Consider the following 20501-nt stretch of genomic DNA (forward strand, 5'->3'; position numbering starts at 1 on the left):
ACCCAGGCACCCTGAGGATGACTACATTCTAAATTAATAATAATTCAAACCACTGAAATTTAGCAAGTGCTGTTGTTGTCTTTTTAAGAAGGAAAAGTCGACATGAAAATTAAGTGATTTCTAAATTTGTATATTCATAGAAATGTTGAGCAGAAATGAACTATGAACTTAGAAATGATCAACCTCAGCTTTTGTTTTTTTTAATTTTAATTTTTTGGTTGGGGGGGATGAGAAATTGAGGTATATAAAAGGTGGTGATTGTCTCCAGATCACTTAGCTAGTGTTGGGCCCATGACACCAAATAAAGTCTTCTGACCTTACCTCTTGTGCTAAGGAACCCTAGAAAATTCTGGAAATGTTCTGAGAATTCTCTAGTTGAATTAGGGGTATATGCATCAGGTTATGTACTTTAATCATTCTAATTGTAACTAAATTTGATTCCTCGGAGTTTGTTAACACTAAATCTCCTTTAATTTTAGAGACTTCCTGAAGAACCATGATCCTGGCAGTTGAGTCCTCGTATGGTGAGTGATGGGGAACATGCAAATTCCCTATGTTGCTTAAACATGTTGAATAAATAACAGTTGTCAAGATGTTCCCTGGCTTCTTGGAGAGTCCCTAGTGATGCCCACTGGATTGCCTGGCTATGATCAAAGGAAGCTCTACACTTCTAGATAAGAGGAGCTTCAGGGTAACAATCTGGTTGAGCGTATTTAGGGAACATCCCCTTAAGCAATATTGTTAAGTTAGAATTTATGCTGATTTGAGATGGCTTGACTTTGGAAAAGGTGATGAAGATTACTGCGGCGGGAGGGGGGGGGATCGGTTAATCCTCCACCCCTGCAGCCACCAGTTCCTACTGGTTCTGCTGCAATAAATATCATTGGCTTCAGTCTAAGTCTTACTGGATATTGAACCCAGGGGACCTCCTAGATTCTAAGTCTAAGCAACAGCAGCTACTTTCTTTGGGAATTAAGTTTATTAATTTTATTTTTTTTGGCACACAGTATGACCACACTTCTTCACAAAATAAATGTAAACCGTGATCAAATCTCCTTTTATTACTGTATGCATTAAATACTTTGTTTTAATTGTGTTATTTAGCAAGTGTTTCACTCTCATTTGAATCCAGAGAAATGAGAAGGGAAGTTTCTGAACGGTATTCCATTGATATAAGGTTGCTTTTTGCAGGATAGGTGGGGATAAAAATTGCTTCTAACAGGAAGTTTTATTAGAGCAATAAGAAAAGGGAAATGTGATATACAGTTGGTTAACATTTTATTTTAAAAAAAAATTTTTTTTTCAACGTTTATTTATTTTTGGGACAGAGAGAGACAGCATGAACGGGGGAGGGGCAGAGAGAGAGGGAGACACAGAATCGGAAACAGGCTCCAGGCTCTGAGCCATCAGCCCAGAGCCTGACACGGGGCTCGAACTCCCGGACCGTGAGATCATGACCTGGCTGAAGTCGGACGCTTAACCGACTGTGCCACCCAGGCGCCCCAGTTGGTTAACATTTTAAAAAGTACTGGATAAAAGCCTCAAATAAAGTGTTTGAACATTATTTAGGTCAGGTCATCTATATGCCTAACCACCTAACACCAAACTTTTTAGAGGTGATGGGAATGGAAGTGATCCCAAATTAGAGGCTGAGGAGAGCTTGGTTTGTTTTACAGCGTTCTTGGGTCTGGCAAAGTATCTGGTATGGGGCTCAGAGCCAGTCTCCTAGGCTTTGAAAATAAAAAAAGGGATTTTAGCTAAAATTCATGTCTTTAAGTATTGCTATATTCAGTTAACGGGCAACTCACACCTACCTTGCCATGAGGAACTATTTGAGACGGCAAATATACCCACCACAGGTGACCTCTCAACCTAAATATATCTTTTCTCCCAAACATTTACAATGTGAGCTGTAAAATAATTTTTCCTCATTTTTTCATTCTTGATTTATCTTTAAAAATAAGTGCCCTGTGCTTCCAAGTACTCAATGATGAATGAGGTTAGATTGCAGATGTGTATTCATTGTTAAAGTAGAAGTGTCTTGTCAGAGTTTTCTATAGAATATCTGACATCCCTATTTAAGGAAACTTAGGAATGTGCCTCCTGTTATTTTTAGAGCTGTAGCAAGGATTTCTTTGCAAGAACCTTTCCATAGACCCTGACACTGAAGTTGTAATAACTTTGAAAGCCAGAAATGGGAAATTTTCAGAAAAGAAAACAATAGCTGAATAAAAAAAAAAGTTTCAGGAGAGTCACTGTCATCATCAAAAAGCAATGATCTCATTAGTAATCACATAAGTAAAAATAAACAGCATTTTTTGGGGGCCTCCTATTTTGATAAAAGCAAAAACAAAACTGCTACCCACCATTGTTGAGGGAAATGGGCACTCTCAAAACATTTTAAAGGCAGGTTCATAGTACCTAGAAAAAGCTTTAGAAATGTGCCTCATTTTGGACTCAGAAAGGCTTCTTAGAGGATTTTAGGACTTTTCTTAAAGAAATACAGATGTGTGAAGATTTTCACTATAGTTTCTTTATATTATTGACAAATATAAATAACCTGCCTATCCTGTAGTAGAGACTGACTACACAAATTCTTATATACATACAATGCACAAGATTAAATTCTACTTAAATATTAAAATTACAGACGTGGTTATTTATTGACATAGACTAATGAAAAAGCATGTTAAAAAGTAGTCTGAGTTAATAAAAATGTCTGGAAGGATATACAAATGGTTTTATTTTGTTTTTTTTAAATAAGCTATGGATTTTATTGTGATTTCACCAGATATTCTGGTACTGTCCTTTTTTATTTTCCAGAAAATAGACCAGGATACCACATTACATTTAGTTATCATGTCTGCTTAGGCTCCTCTAATCTGTGACACTTTCTCAGTCTTTCCATTTTCTCATGACCTTGACACTTTTGAAGGGTGGTGGCCAGGTGGTTTGTAGAATGTCTCGCAATTCCGATTTGTCTGATGTACTTTTCATTAGATTGGGATTTTGAGTTTTGGGGAAGAATGTACTGAGGTTACGTGCTATTCTATTTCATCTTCAGGAAGTACATGGCAGAGCGCTGACTTATCAATAGAGATCACAACCATGATTTCTGGGTTTAAGGTGGTGTCTCCCTGGGTTTCTCAAAGAGCCTGGTTACAGAGCCTGTGCTCTTAGTGATTTCTCTGTAATACGGATCCTTAAGTCCTTACCTTGGGAAGAGGTGTTCTTTAATCAGTTGATTGGTAGGAACTGAGCAAGCAGAATTTTCTTGACAGAATTTCCCAGACATGAGAGTTCTGGTGACAGGAGCGGAATGGATGGATACCCTGTGCAGCATTGCTTTCCCAGAAATATGGTCACGGGACTCATTCCTCAGTCTTACCAGATTCCTCCTGTACCCAGAACTGCACTTTGGTTCATTCTCTGAAAAACAAAAATTAAGAAAATCTGCTTTTAACATGGAAGTCTAGCAATACTGAGTTAAAAGAGATACCAGAATTTGATTACATTCTTTTGCACACCAAAAAGTTAGTTTCCTTAACTTATAGAGAACTACTATAAATGTTTAACCAAAAAAAGGGCAAGTGATATTGCCCATTTCAGGTAATTGCAATATCAGATTGCAATATCAGATAATTGATAGCAAGGGAAATATAAATATCTTTTAAACGTTTGAAATGGTGTTCAAGTTCTCAGTAAGATATATGTAAATTAAAATTACAGTGATAACATGTAAAAATTATTTGGGTAGGAAAGACCAGAATGCTTGATTATAAGCTGTGTTGGCAAGTGTTTGGGGAAACAGACACTTCCTATTTTTTATGGTAAAGTACATTGGTTCAATTTGTATTGAGAGCAATTAGACGTTATGTTTCACAAAAAGAAATAAAATGTTTTTGACTTGGTAATTGCACTTCTATGTTATATCTTTAGTATGTATCACATTTATATAATATAGATATGCTGGCATGAGCATAAAATGATTTTTATGTAATAATATTTTTGTAGGAGGAGATTAGTTAAATAAATTGCTTCATCAGCATACAGTGAACAGCTAAGAATTTTATGTGTACTAATAAAATCTCCATGACATTTTAAGTTAAAAAAGCCAAAAACAAAAACATGGGGCAGAATGACATATAAGATATATATGACACTAATAACAGTGGTTCTGTCTCCAAAAGGGATTTGGATGGGTAACATCAGAGGTGAATGGAGTCTTATTTTTCACTGTGTACCATTTTGTGCCTTTTGAATTTTGTACATATATGTATGACCTACTAAAAAAACACAACGAACATTTTTATCAGACAACATCTACCACCTCTTATCTAGAAGAGAAGAACAAATGTATGCTTTGGAACTGAACCCCAAGGCTTGAATTCTGTTCTCGGATCTGCCACTAACGATCTCTGTTATTGTTGTGATGGCTAAGTTTGTGTTAACTTGACTGGGCCACAGGGCACCCAGATATTTGATCAAACATCATTCTGGGTAAGTCTGTGAAGGTATTTCTGGATGAGACTCACATTTGAATTAGTAAATTGAGTAAAACAGATTGCCCTCTTAGCTAACGTAGCTGGGCCCTGTATAATCAGGTAAAGGCCTGAATAGGTCAAAAAGACTGACTCTTCTGAGAGTAAAAGGGAACTCCTCTTACCTTTCAGCCTTGAACTGGGACATCATTTTTTTTCAGTTTAACTGAAAAATAGGCTCCTGCTGGGTCTTGAACTTGCCAGCCTTAGGACTAGAACCACACCATCAAGTCTCCTGGATTTTCAGTTTGCTGACTGTAGCTTGACACTTTTCAGCTTCGATAACCCATGGGCCAATCCCTTATAAATCTCTTTCTAATATATAAAATATTATATAATCCAAAGGGGATCTTAAGTGTGTATGTATGTATAATATTTATGTTTCCTTTTGGTTCTTTTCTTCCTGGAGCACCCTAATACACTTAGGAAAAGTACCAAAGTAACAGAAATAACAACTGCCTCAGTGGTTCAGTTTTCTCTATATGGTGAGAGACTTAAAATAACAGCTACATGTTCCCTTGTGGTTCTGGACATACATATAGTACAGTAATTTCTCTACAGATGGCCCTTCAAGTCTGTCACTTGAGCTCAAGTTGTATTTTTCTCTCTGCTTGCTGGTTATTTTCCCTAAAATTACAGTATGCTTAGCATATCCCAAATTGAACATGTCTATCAGGAAAATCGTCTCTTCTGTTATTTTCTATGGTGCCATGTTCTTATTGTAGGAATGAACAAAATTTGGGTTATCTCTTCTTTCTGGGCAACATAGTACTTTGGTCATTTATGACGGCAATCAAACAAACATTCAAGAATACTAAGAGAAGAGGCAGGTCAAAGGGTTTTACTCTCTCGGTTCTCTATAAAGTACAAAGCCAAGTAACAAGTGGAGTTTTTCAGTTGTCTGAATAGCTCTGGGTTCTAGAACTGACATTTGTGTCCAGTCAGTGGGGGTGTATAACAAAACTGTTGCTGGAGCCTTGTAGACAGGTCTTTGTAGAAAGCTGTGCTCTGGAGAAGAAAACATTTCTGGCCCTTTTACTGTTTTACTGTTTTATTCATAGAAAAAAACATTGTATGCATGGGACAATCAAATAATAATCTTCTCTTGCTTTGGTATACCTGGCTTATAAACAGTTGATAAGGCTTTATCATATTGTTAACCATTTATGCTTCCCAAGACAAGGAGATGACTTTTATATTGATGTTTCCAAGGGTCTCATGTTCTTTGTGAAGCATTTCCCAGAGATTCTTCTATAGTATGTTCCCAGTAGTCAGATATTGGTTCATCCTTCTTTCTTAGTTTGATGCCCAATCCTAGTGTTGACCCTTTTGTGATAAATCTATCCTGTGGATTCCCTAGATACCCATTGCTGCTGTTCTATGCTGGACCCTCAGCATCCTACCACAATTTATGCAACAAAAATCCAAAAATATTTTCTAATTCTGTCTTTTCCATTACAAATCCATGCTCTGCACCCATTATTTCATGACTAATTTGCTGTAAATACTGCTTTTTTTCTGTCATGTTTTTGCTGAGAAATCCTGCAGTGATTCCAATGAGATTCCAAAGTCATCCAATTTTTTTTTTTTCTTGAGAGAGAGAGTGCAAGCAGAGGAGAGAGGGAGAAAGAGAGAACCTCAAGCAGGCTCCATGCTCAGTGTGGAGTCTGATATGGGACTTGGTCCCACAACCCTGGGATCATGACCTGAGCTGAAGGTCAAGAGTCAGATGCTCAACCAACTGAGCCACCCAGGTGTCCCAAAGTCAGTCACTTTTTAAGGAGTGTTTATAATAAGTTCCACTTTCCATACTTACCAGTATCTTACCTAATCAACCATCCAGACTGGCTAATTTTACTCCCAAACTTTCTCTTCTCTAACATAGTTCATTCTCTACAGAGCAGAAATGCAGAGTTATTTAGATAAATAGGTATATAGAAAGAGATATAAATATACTTTACAAATATAAACATATAAATTCACAAATACTTATTTTTAATTCATAAACATTTAAGTTCATAAGTTAAAATTATTTGTATTCAGATGGACAAGAGTTAGAGGGCTTTTTCTTTTGTTCTTTTTTGTTTTTGTTTTTGTTTTATCTCTTATTAAGCTATAAAAACCTTAGCAAGTTATTTAATCTCCCTGAACTTCAGATACTTAACTCTGCTGAATTCTGAGGATTAAATGATATATTTAAATTGTCTGGCATTTTCTGGCATATAGTATCTAATAAATTAATGCATATTTCTTTTTTTAATGTTTTATTTATTTTTGAGTGAGAGAGAGAGAGAGAGAGAGAGAGACAGAATGCAAGTGGTGGGGGGGCAGAGAGTGAGACACACACACAGAATTGGAAGCAGGCTTCAAGCTCTGAGCTGTCAGCACAGAGCCCGACGTAGGGCTCAAACTCATGCGCCGTGAGACCGTGACCTGAACCGAAGTTGGATGCTTAACCGACTGAGCCACCCAGGTGCCCCAGCATATTTCTTGATTTTAGGTTTCGCTTTCTTCTTTCCTATTTTTCACACTGCAGTAGTTTGCATTTGATCGGGAGACAGAAACTATGCCACAAGTTAAACAAGTGAAGTTAATATAAAGAATTATTAGCTATGATGAAAGAGACACTGTGGGATATAAAGCAACTTCATATGTTACCCTAGGGTTGAGGGAGAGTAACCAAGGAAGGACGCACTTGGAAGAGGTTTGGACCTTGTTGGAGAAGTCGTTCGGCCCACCAGGCAGCAGAAATGTTTACTGGTTTGGCCCGGCCTACACCTGTCCGCAGTTCCTGGGCAGGCAGGCCAGCAAGCAGGTGGTCAGAGGCTGGTGATGTGGGTGTGCAGGGAGTCTGGTGCCGGCCAAAGTAGATGGCCTTTAGGACATGCAGGCTTCCATGGGGGTGGGGCTCGAAGGACTGCTTGGCGCGTGACCCTGCAGACCACAGCACGGTCCCGGAGCTAGGAGGGCAGAGGCCTTCAGAGTAAAAGTTGTGTGGGGGTGTGTGTGTGGGGGAGGGGTCTGGTTTCTATATCTATAGGACCGGGGAAAGGTTATTGCTAGCTGTAGGATGCAAGGTTGTAGAGGGGACTGTGCTCTCAGCCAGTGGCTGGGACAGGCTCAGCAGAATGTTTTCATACTCACAAGGCTGACCCCCTGGCCTATACAGGAAAATTTGGAAAGCTTCTTCCTCTTGTGATGTCTCTCTGGTGCCCCCTGCTGAGAAAGTTCTTCATTATGCTCACTTTAAAGGAACAGTTTTGCAAGACTTCCCTTGTTTATCGCAGAGCGTACAGTGAAGGGTCCACTTGAAGATGTGAAACAATAAAAATCGATAACTGGCCCATCAGCTATACCATAAAACCAATTAACTCTGTCTTATGAAGATGTAATTTTTCCCCATATATTTTATCTGAAGAAATGACAGGTTTTCCTTATTGGGAGTGATATTTTCAAATGATTAACCAGGAATACAGCTTCACTTTGTAATAGCTGAGTAAGTATTTGAATACGAATCCAAGTTTTATTTACGGAATTTTATTTTTTATTTTATGTTTCAAATTTTTTAAATGTTTATTTATTTTTGACAGAGAGAGAGACAAAGCATGAGCAGGGAAGGGGCAGAGAGAGAGGGAGACAGACTCTGAAGTAGGCTCCAGGCTCTGAGCTGTCAGCACAGAGGCGGACGCGGGGCTCGAACCCGCAGACCGCGAGATCATGACCCGAGCTGAAGTCAGACGCTTAACCGACTGAGCCACCCAGGTGCCCCTATTTATGGAATTTTAAACACCATTCTGTGTGTTGGTCTATTCTAAAGAAGAAAGAAATGACACTCTGCAAGGTTTCAACACTAAGAATACATTTGCATTATCCAGATGGCCTTTCAGTGGGTCTGTAGTTTTGTGTATTTTTTTTAACTGTCATTTGTGGCTTCTTTGTCTCACTATTGATCTCTACTAATAAATTCTGCTATTCCTCCCTTGGCAGTAAGCAGACGTGCTCCCCCCAGCAGGCTGCAGCACTTTAACAGTTAGCCATGACCCTGAATTTCTATTCCTTTTAAGCACATGGTCTTATTTCTGTGCTTTGGAGAGATCATATGGTCTTTCTTCTTAGCTTGACTCTTATTTTCCTCTGTTGCTGTGAGCAAGGTGTCTTACAGATTTGAACATATCCACTGCTCATTAAAATATGCCAAGCCCAACTCTGTAAAGATTGAGTTTGAGGCTTCTCTTCCTTTTAAAGGTGTAAGAAATGCTAACAGTCTAGGAATCCATCCGGTGGGAGATATCTGTACCTTTTTATTCTTCGGTGGACTCCTTTTCCTGTCCCTTTTTGTCCATAGCTGAGAGTCACCTCCTGCACACAATTTGATTTCATCAGCCTGGTAGGTCAATGACCTCTCACCCTCTCTCTTTCACTGTGGAGGCTACACTAGGTTGCTGTGAAGCAGAATAATGGATTTGAATCCTAAGCCTGCCACATATTAATTGTGCTATTTTCTGTAAACCGAGGGGCAATTCATGTATTTAAAAGTTATTTGCACAGACTGTAAAAATTAAATTATAAAAATGAAGTACAGGGATACTGGATCATAATATTGAGGATGATAGCGATGATTTTGAGGGCCGGGATATTTATAAATACAGTGAACAAATTTTCTAGAGAAATTCCACATGAAACTTTTGCTGTCTGCTTCCTGGAAAGAACAGTTCAGACTTTCTTTTAGCTCTTCTGTCCTGCTGCTCCCCCCCCCCCTTTTTTTTTTTTTGGTTTGTGCTATGTCATCCATGTGTTCTTCGTGGGACCAGGAGATAATACAGGACCAGGAGATAAGGCAGGAGATAATACAATTTTAGGACAGCTGGTTTCTGGGTCAATTTTGATGTCTCGTATCTAGCAAGTTTCCAATTTAATAAGACAGAGTGAAATAAGTTTATATTGATTTTTAGAAGACAGAGCAAAATAGGAAGAATTATAATTTAATAGATCCAAGAACTATTGGAAGAGGAAAACTACAAGTAACTAGTTCAAACTGACATTAATTCCCACTGAGATGAAAAGAAGAGATGTAAATGTATTTGAGAACACCCCATTTTCATGTTGACCAAAGGGTTATAAGCTTTTCATCCTCATAAATGGATTTCATACTAGACGTTTCACTGTATCACTATATATAAGGTTAATAATTCTATCTTTTGTGAGCAAAAATTTGTTTATCAAGCCCCTGCTTTGTGCAAAGTACTGAGGTTGGTGTTTTAGTCTCCATTCAAATTTGGGCTAGACATAGTTATGCCCAATTTCTAAATGAGGACATATAAATGCAGGTTAGTACTTTGTGAAAGGTGAAATAACTACAAAGTTTACATACCCAAATCTGTCTTTGGTCCTGCTTCTCTTACCCTATCCATCTTTAAATGTTAAGAAGTAGAGATTATGGATATAAAGCAACATGAGTAGAAATAATATGATAAGTTAAATGAGAAAAGAAACTGCCTCCCATGAAGGCAGTAATCCTAGGATATCAAGGCAAACTAACATACAGATTTCTTTTTAAGGAAAATTTTACTTTTGGAGCTCCAGTGTTGACTCAGACTGTTTTGATAATGTTACAAATGCCCAAAGATGAAGCTATGTATAAATTCCTTATGTTTATGGTTCTCATTCCACTTAAAACCAAACCAAATGTATAAATTAAGTACTAACAAAATTAAAAACCAGTAACACCCAATTAAGAAGCACTATATAATGTGTTCGATTATATTTTGTGGAAATCAAGTTGCTATTGCAACACGAATATGATATCAACAGCTAAGGCCCATGTTCTTTTCTGTTCACAGTACCTACATGTTTTTTATTGGTTCAATTCTGTCATTCTTTTGTTCTGTTTGACATTTGTGACACTTCTATTTTGTACATTATGTTATTTTTTCTTCTCTTTATCATTGTGTTATTTTATATATTAAGTACAATTCTAGTCTTTATTTTTTTCCACAATAATACATGTTTATGGTGTTAAAGTTCAGATGGATTATAAGGATTACAACAAAAATGCAGCTTCTATTATCCTCTTACCTCCTGAGACCCAGTTCCAAATCACTTTCAACTATATTTTAGCTGTTTTTATCTTGATACTTAGCCCTGCAGTAGAGACTGCAAGCTGCCCCTGTAACATCCATTTTCTCTCTATTTTATTAACTAATGAAGTCTCAGTTTTGAAGTTGACATCATGTCCAGCTAAAAAACTACATTTCCCAGTTTCTCTTGCAAAAATGGATGGTCATCACATTGTCAGATTAGGTTTAAAATTTGTTTCAAATGCTGTCTTTTGCTTTCTGTCCTTCCTCCTTCCTCCAGCCTGCCATACAGAAGCTATGGCTATAGCTTGTTGTTACTTTGTGACTGACCTGAAAGAAAGGCTTACAGGGTCACAGAAATCTTGGCCCCTTATTATTGAGCCACTGTCCATGCCTGGACTGACTGCTTCTGTATTTCTTGTTTTGTGAGCAAAAACCACACCCCATTTGTTAAGCCAGTATTGATTGCAGAAGAATTACATCTAAATCAGTTAATAGATAATTAAATATATTTCTAAATCTATTAATCATTTCTAGATAATGTTTATTTTGTCTTATCAAATGTAGACATTATTTAGTTCCTAATATGAAAGATTTGATGCAATTTTTCTGTCCAGCCAAACTACTGATTCAATTTTTTTCCCAATAGTTTTTCATCAAACTATTTAATATTAATTTTCAGTAATCCAATTAATGATTTAAAGGATAATAATAGTTTTATTCAGGCTTCAGCCAAAGTACCAAGACAATATTTATTTCTTGAACAATTTTCTGGTTTCCCTGGAAATAATAATTGTTTTGTATAATTGATTCCTTCTTATTTGGTTTCCTTATCACTAATTCTTCCCAGTGTCTGGAACAGAATATTATTTTCTGTATAGTCATGTAAGTAATCAATTAGTTCAAATTTCTTTCCTGGGGACATCCCTTCTGGAGCACCCCGTATTCCTGTCTCACTCTGGACTAGCTGCCTGCTAGCCTCTGCATGTGGACCCTACACATTCTTTCTCCCTTGCTTTGGTGAAGCATATCTTCAGTAGCTTACTGAGAAAGGGCACAGGGAATATTGCTGGTCTGAAAATATCTTTGTCCCAATCTTATACCATTTAATGGTTATCTGGATTTTATGCTAAATTGAACAGTGGCACCTGGGTGGCTCATTTGGTTAAGCATCTGACTTCAGCTCAGGTCATGATCTTGCAGCTCATGGGTCCAAGCCCCCCGTCGGGCTCTGTGCTGACAGCTCGGGAGCCTGGAGCCTACTTCAGATTCTGTGTCTCCCTCTCTCTCTGTGCCCCTCCCCCCGTCATGCTTTATCTCTGTCTCTCAAAAATGAATAAATGTTAAAAAAAATTCCAAATTGAACAAAGAATGTTTTATTTCGATTTGAAGGCATTTCCACAGACTTTTGAGCATTTAGGTTCACTCTTGAGAAGTCTTTATACCTTTAAAGGTAAATAGTCTTTATACCTTTAAAGGTAAATTCTTCCAGTTCTTCACTTGGATTCTCCGTATTTTCATTCTTTTCATGTGCAGTTTTTTTTTATCGTTTGTGACTCTTTGAAATGTTCTAATATTCTTATGTCTTCTTTTCTTCTATTGTCTATATCTTTGTTTATTTTGCTTTCTAGAGTTTTAAATTTTCCCCATATATGGATGCTTTGGTTGACTTTTCCCCATTGTTTTAGCTACCAAGATGTCTTTAAAGTTTTGATTATCTTCCTTTAAATAAAATATTATTCGTATTATGTGCAGTGTATTGGTTATTTCCACATTTGCCTGGGGAAAAATCTAGCTTGTGTGGATATTAGTATATAAGTATTTGTATGAACATGTGCTTTAATTTATCTTGGATAAATACCCAGGGGTAGAATGGTTGGGTCATATACTAGCTATGTTTACCTTTTTAAGAAATAATCTCAAACTGTTTTCAAAAGTGGTTATACCAATTTGTATTCTTCAAAGAGTACTTGAGGAACATTTCTCTTGTGTCAAGTCTTCAAATAGTCTTTTCACAGTTGATTCTTGATGTTCTTTCCACAAATCAAAAACAAACAAAAAACCCCAGAGAATTGTTTAAATTCCCTTGTATTTGATCTCTGGCAAACTGACTTTCTCTGGCTTAACAGCCTATGTTCTGGCTTCCCAGTCTGTGGGTACATAGTGTTTTAGTAATTGCTAATTCCAAAATTTCTAAATATGCTCTATTAGACCCCCTATGAAATGAGCTTCTTATTAAGAAAAAAAAAAGTCACCTAAGTTTTTTACAACTAACCATGCTAGACAGATTATGGAGATGGGTTTCAACATGGAGAGACAAAATTTTCACTTATTTGGTCGTTAAGCAGAATGGCATGTTTTGATATTCAGTATGTTTACCCTGAAAGTCAGTCGGAAATTATGCTTCCTTTTGAAACAAGGGTGAGTCTTAAAATACCTCGAAAAATATATATCTAGCCAAGAAGCTGGAATACTTCCAAGAAGTAGCAGCATATTCTGGAACTGACAGGTCCGGAAACACAGGTTTGCATTTCACATGAGAAATTATATTTTCTATTCTGTGTCACCCAGTGACCACATGTATTTATTATATACATATATAAGGGCATATATGTTTATAATATATATGTAAAACATATGCATTTATATTTAACGCCTATATTTGTATCTATATTGCATATATATTTTCTCAAAATTCAAAAAAGCAAGTAAAACTATCTGCAGGGTATTTTTCTCATATTTTAATTTTTAGTGTGAAAATGCAAACTAAGATCCTTAGATATTTTAAAAGCTGACTAAAGCACTGAAAATTACAGTAATCATTGAGCTTCAGTCTGATGCGTCTAGTACTACAATGATAAGGTTTAGATGGGCAGAAAAGAGGATGGATTTCTATCCTTAAATTTGTTCTAGACCCTCCAATACCCCTATGACCACCTATGCCGCAATAGCTCTGACAGTCTAGAAAGCTGAGTTCTCTCTAGAAAACATGGCCTTTCATTAAACTGTAAAATTTTAGAGAAAGAGATAACACCTCATTCCACATGGACAAACTTTCCATATATTTTTTTTAATTAATGCTTTTTGCCTGTGACAATAGCTGATGCTATCATTTTGGATGTCTCCTTTTAAAATAATTAAACATTTATAACGTATCTACAAAGTACAGGCCTGCAGAGATAAAAAGCTGGATAAGAATGTTCCGGGCCTTGCAGGAACATCCAGAGCTCACTGTTTAGGAGACAGGTTATTTAATCTACTCATTTTCTTTTCTTCTTCTTTTTTCAATCCACTCATTTTCTAATTAAATTTCTCAGCTCTACCTAAGGAGTTTAGGTGCATGAGTACTGAATACCCCCACACATCATCTAAAAAATACCAGAACTTTGAGAAAAACAAAACCAACAATAAAAAGTATGGCGGGTCCTTTATCTTTGCCTTTAAATAGTACAGCATATAAAGGGTTTAATGGGAGCCATCAAGCATTTCAAATATATGCTTAGAGAAAGGATCCCATTATCAAATATATCATACCCTTCAGAGAAGTTCGAGGTTGCTTGACAATTAACACTTCCTTATAAGGCTTGATGTCTCTCATATCATCAGAAAGGTGGGAGTGTGGGGAGCAGGAATGCAAAGTATTTGGGGACCATATTTGCTTCCACTTGATTTTTAACATTTCTGAGTTGTCTGGAAGCTGGTATTGAGAAGCCATCTACAAGGAACACCAAAGTATTCTAATACTGCCTTTGCTCTTTCCCCAAACTCTCTGCTACTTTTGCCCTAGATCCTTACTCTTGCTATTGAGGTGGTATTTTGAACACTCATGATGTGTAGGCCAATATAAAACCAAAGGCACACCCAGTTAGAGACCGATACAGTGGAAAGGTGATCTCCAGATAGGAAGTGTTCCATCAGCTACTGACATGTTAACTCAGAGTTTCTCCTTCCATTGTGTCTTTGACTTGGGAGTCAGCTGCCTCTAGAGTGCTGGCTTCCAGGGTTACTTTTCTTCCTCTATAACAGACCATGTTACATACTGATCTCTTAGCTATTAGATAAAAAAATCTCTGTCTATTGTTCTTGACACAGAAATATTATAACTTAATAACTTAATCTATTAAATGAAAAATATAATAGAAAAATCCTTCCTTCCTTCTTTCCTTCCTTCCTTTTCTTCTATCCATCCTCTTGCCTCACATTGTTAATGAATCTGCAATTTAGATTGGAATCGATGGAAAAGGCACATCTGGTTTGTATGGCCTTAGCTGAGATGACTTACTTTAGGGCTGGCATCTTTGATTCTAAGATGGGTTGCCCACATGACCCAAAAGTTGATGCTGGCTCTTGAATGACTGGGACCTCAATTTCCCTCCTTCTGTGCCTCTCCATGTGACTTGGTCTTTCACCCTAGTGGGTGAATTTCAGGGTGGATTATTTTAAGAGAAAGTCAGGTGGAAGCTATACTACCTCTTATGACCTAACCTCAGAAGGCATATGGATTTATTTTCTACTTTACATCTTGAGTTGAGGTGGTCACAAAGCCCACTGAAGTTTAAGCGGAGGAGTGGACAGAGACTCCACTTTTTGATGAGGGAATGACAAAGAGCATTTGGGATAGGAAGCATCGCTGTGGCCACATAGACTACAAAGGCAGACCCATTTCCTAGCCTCGAGGAGCTTACTATCAAGCAGGGATTTTAGACAAGTGAATGATCACCCATGATACTGTATTTTTGTATGACAGGAGGAGGATGCAGCTCCCTAGAACCTTAGCACTGAAGACTTCTTGGAGGAAGTGACAGCTAAGCTGAGATCTAAAAGATGAGTACAAGTCAAAAGCTTAGGTTCGAATGATGAGGGAAAAATGTTTTAATTCCTTCTCTGCCATCAGGATATCTTTCCACCCTGGTCTTCCCATATTTTATAGTTCTGACCCTTGTCGAAATGCTAATGCTTATGTAGACAGGAGCAATTCTGCATGGAAACTTACCTTAGTTGAGCATGTCTCATGAGCCAGACACTGTGCTGCCTGCTTTATATCCTCCACTTAAATTTTATGAAAATTTCACAAGGTGGGTATCCTCTTCTGTACAGTTGAAGAAACTGAGGCTTAGATATGAATTAACTGATACATGATGTAAACCAAGGCCTGCTTGACTTCTGACATCTTTCAACTACCCCATACTCATTTCACTTTAAGAAATATGTGTATCTCTGGGGCACCTGGGTGGCGCAGTCAGTTGAGTGTCTGACTTCAGCTCAGGTCATGATTTCACATTTGATGAGTTTGAGCCCCATGTCAAGCTCTATGCTGACAGCTCAGAGCCTGAAGCCTGCTTCGGATTCTGTGTCTCCCTCTCTCTCTGCCCGTCCCCTGCTCATGCTCTCTCTCTGTCTCAAAAATAAATAAACATTAAAAAAAATTTTAAAAAGAATATGTGTGTCTAGCAGAGGATTAACATTTTAGTAACCAGAAAAATACTAATGACAATAAAAATGACAGCCAATACTTATTAAATGCTGACTCTATGTCAGACACTGTTCTATGTTCTTTCTTTAGATGGATAAGCTTATTTATTTATCAATTCTGTGTGAAATAATTCAGCAGACCCTTCACTGAAAGCACATTTTGACATGGGTGGTTAAAGAAGACAAGGATAGTGACACCTAGAGTAGGTGGCTAGAGAGACAGAAGAGGGACTTGGTAGCAGTATTGGGATAGCCGGGCACAGGAAGAGGAGTGGGGATCCAAATATATACTGTCAGTTTCACAATTTTGCTTGAACTGTTTTGAGAGAAATAATGAACTAACCAACCTTGGTGACTGAAAGCAACCATTGCAAGGTTGCAGCAGTGGCCATCCTGATAAGACAGTTTTTCTAGGAGCAGAGTGCAGGATGAAAGGGTATAAAAGTCCCCTGCAGTTGGTCCAGATCTTAACTGTGACTAATTTTCATTCTAAATCCAGCATAGTGTTTTGATGTCTGCATTATTTGCTACCAAGAACTTTAACTCTCTGACCAGACAGTAAGGGACTTGCATAGTCTTCAAAAAAAGTCAATGATGGTTGTCTTTTCCCCTGCTTAGGATCAGCAACATAATTTGTGGGGCCCAGTGCAAAACAAAAATGTGGGGACTCTTGTGGAAAATGCATTAAGGTCTTCAAAATGGCAACAGTAGAACCTTAACCAACTGTGGGACCCTGTGCAACTGCTCATGCAGCTATCCCTATCCCTGTCCTGATAAATTACACATTCTGCAGATGTCATGTGTGGCTTGGTCGTACATTAAGAAATGCTGGGTTCTGAGTGAAAGGCCACCTGTGAATTTGGGTTTGCGTGACATCAGTACCCTCTGGGAGCTACCTTCTGAGAACAGATATTACATCGACTGCTGTCCCCAGTGAACCTCTTTTTAATTAAGCATCCTACTTCTCTTCCAGTGTTGTGACACCCCAAGTTATTTGGGAAGGTTTATCACTCTGTGGCCTGGCTTCTTAGTATATTCTCATGACAGGTAGGGATACACCAACCCAGCAAGTTGGATATAGAGAAGCGTATGAATTGCTGATGGCTTGAAACCCTCCACTCCCTTAAATTTTGCTGATCATTGAGTTCCCCTTTCAGAGGCAATGCAACTAGCTGCTATTAGCTGTGAGTTACAGCTCTCACTTCTTAATTTGGATGGCTGCTTGCCAGGTGACCTCTGCAGTAGTAAAAAAATTTCTGTTGACTTCAGAGCTAAATTAAAGTAAAAATGTACTTGGGCTTTTAATCAGACCCAGAGACTGGGGAGTGTGGTGAATGGAACATAAAGAAACAGACTCCATATCAAAAAATCCCCTTGGTGGGACACATACTGTGTCCAATTTATTTAAAATAGTTACCTGAATGAATCTTGTTTTTCACTGACTTGTTTAAATCTGGCAAGGAACAAAATAACAAGTGCCTAATTACAATTCAGTGGCCTGCATTGCAAAACATCTCTAATTATTTAATCAGTGTTCCTCTTGCTTCTCAAATAGAGCTTCTCAAGCACCAGGTTTTGTAAGAACTTGTTTTCTTAATATAATAGAATATTAGAAATAAGTTACTCTAAAGGTCATTTATTTCCATTTTATCCAAGAAATGTCTGTAGAATTGGTTTTCCATAAAAGTGTTCTGGTAAATATTGGGCTACCAAAATAAGGAGATCCCAGTTCCTCTTACCATTCAAAAAGCTGGTAATCCAGTAAGGGAGAAAGAATAAAATCCAGAACAAAAATATGAGAAAGGGGCTGCTCTGGTATGAATTAAATGTTAAATGTTATGGGAACACAGAGCGGGGACTGATGATTTAATTAATTCAGTTATAATTATTCAGCTCCTACTGTGTGCCCGCCACTTTACTAAGTAGAGGATAAAGAAGCAAAGAAGATATATACGGTCTCAATCCTACCAGGGAAAATGATAGCAAACAAATCGTTCTTCCTCGAGGGATGACAAGCCTTCATGCAGGAGATAAGAGTTGAACTAGGTCTTCAAGTTCACTGGGCTAGCATGGAGCAGGAAGAAAGGAACAAAGGAGAGCATGCTCTGTATACGTTAGCTACGTCTTAGTGAGTTGCAGTCATTTCTTTTCATGGTTTCACTTATTTCCAGTACCTTGGGTTTTTCTCAGTTTTAGCATACGTAATAACCATGTTCCAGTCCAATTTCCCTTTGTTTCATTGGAGACTAATTCTTTATGGTGTGATTAGTGATCCATCTATAGCCTAACAGTGTCCTTGGTCTTTGCTGGTGAGTACATACATACTGGACTAGGTGTGGGATGGAATAGGGGTGGGGAGATCAGGAGTGATTTCTGTGTCCTGGAATGAGTTCTCCCAGTGTACGAGTAACAGGCCCACTGGTCTCTGCCAGAATCTTTCCTGCTGCCAGAAAGATACTAAATATGTAGCCTCAGTAGCATAGATCAAGTGGATGAAATTTTGGGGAAATGAGAGGTTTTACATTTGTAATGTCAGCAAAGGAAAACGGGAGCTATAAAGTTCCTTCTTGCCATTAGTATCACGTTTCCAGTAGGCTTCAGTAATGCTACTGAATCTATATCCCGGGGAGATTTGGCGTCTTGCTAGCTATTAGATTTTACATTTTAATGATAACTTCTCTGAACTGCCTTATCTAGCAACCATGCTTGTAGGGTGGGAGCACAGAAGACCATGGTGGGATCAATATTACTATTGTGGTAAAGGATATATGCCTAATTTTCCAAAGGATTCAAACTCATTTGGAGCATCTCAAGACTCTATTAGCCACAAAACAAGTGTTCTGTTTTGGAGGTAAGCAAGTTGAGAAGGCCTGAGCTTTGATTTCATGTACTAAAAAAACCCAGGATCTAGAATTAGATCTGTGTTCAAATTTCGGCTTTACCACTCATTAGCTATTTTCACTTAGGCTACCTTCTCTGGGCCTTAGCTTCTTGTCCTAAAATGCAGCTAATACCTTTCCGGTTGGTGCTAAAAAATAATTAAAGGGTATAGGGGATATAATGATAAAACATTTTATTGACTAATAGTGCTGTACAAATTCTTTTTTTCTTTATTTTTTTATTTGCACAATCATATGCAACTTGAGATGCATATGCAACTTACATTTGGTCAAGAGATTTCAATTCTGTGTATTACAGGGAGGTGAATGGGCTAAGTGCTAGGGAATCTGAGCTCTAGTGGTCTCTGCCCCTTTGGGCAAGTCATTCCTTCACTCATTTAGTCATCCATTCATTTGCTGTCTCATTTTGTAAACCATGTAATATGCTTTGCTTAGGTCACTTGGTCTTCTGATGCTTCAGTTTTCAAATCTATAAAAGATGTTAATATTAGCAGCTCAGTTACTCTACAAACTTCTTATGAAGATCAAATTACTGTGGACCTACCAAAAGGATGACCCTAACCTCAAACAGTAATAGCAACATTGGTTTATTGCATTGAAGAAATGAAGTTGAGTTTGTTAGTGGCATTTAGAGAACACTGAAAGACTGGAAAAGAAACATGTCTCCAGGAGAGAGCAACATTCCCAGGAATGACCTCCTTGGAGCTCTAGGACTCTGTGTCAGAGAAGGGGTGGGAGATGTTTGAGCACTATTCTGAATGTGGCAAGATGCGAGAAATAGAAAAGAGGTACCAGGTACCAGCCACAGTATGGTGGACATTCATGCTTGAGTTGGAAAGCATTTCCTCTATAGGTAAGAGAAAAGAAAGGATATATTTTCACATTTGATCTGCAAGGACAGGCAAGTGACTTCTCCTGGCTATTCAGTTTCAATATTCAGCCAAACATCTGCTTAAGAAGTGCCATTGACGGAGGTTCTAGGTAGCCTGAGTCATGTGTGGGTTGATGAATTATTACTACTGCAGTTAAAAAAAAATGGTGACTGGTTCTGATATATCCACTTAAAGGGAAAAACGAATTCAGGTAGGGCTAAAATTGCATCATGCTAGCTGAAGGGGGCTAAGCCCAACCCATTCATTGAAGTGTTTACAAAACTACAAAACAGTAAACAAGGGGCCCCTGGGTGGCTCAGTCGGTTAAGTGGCCGACTTCGGCTCAGGTCATGATCTCGCGGTCCGTGAGTTTGAGCCCCGCGTCGGGCTCTGGGCTGCCGGCTCAGAGCCTGGAGCCTGTTTCAGATTCTGTGTCTCCCTCTCTCTCTGACCCTCCCCCGTTCATGCTCTGTCTCAAAAATAAATAAACGTTAAAAAAAAATTAAAAAAAGAACAAAACAGTAAACAAAATATGAAAGAAAAAACGAAACATATTATCTTTCCTTTTATCCAGTTAGGGATCAACTAGGGGTAGAAGACTTTTTGAAAACAGGATTGTAATGGTATTTCCAATTCCCT

Source organism: Prionailurus viverrinus, chromosome A3 (genome assembly GCF_022837055.1).
Source record: "Prionailurus viverrinus isolate Anna chromosome A3, UM_Priviv_1.0, whole genome shotgun sequence".
Lineage (NCBI taxonomy): Eukaryota > Metazoa > Chordata > Mammalia > Carnivora > Felidae > Prionailurus > Prionailurus viverrinus.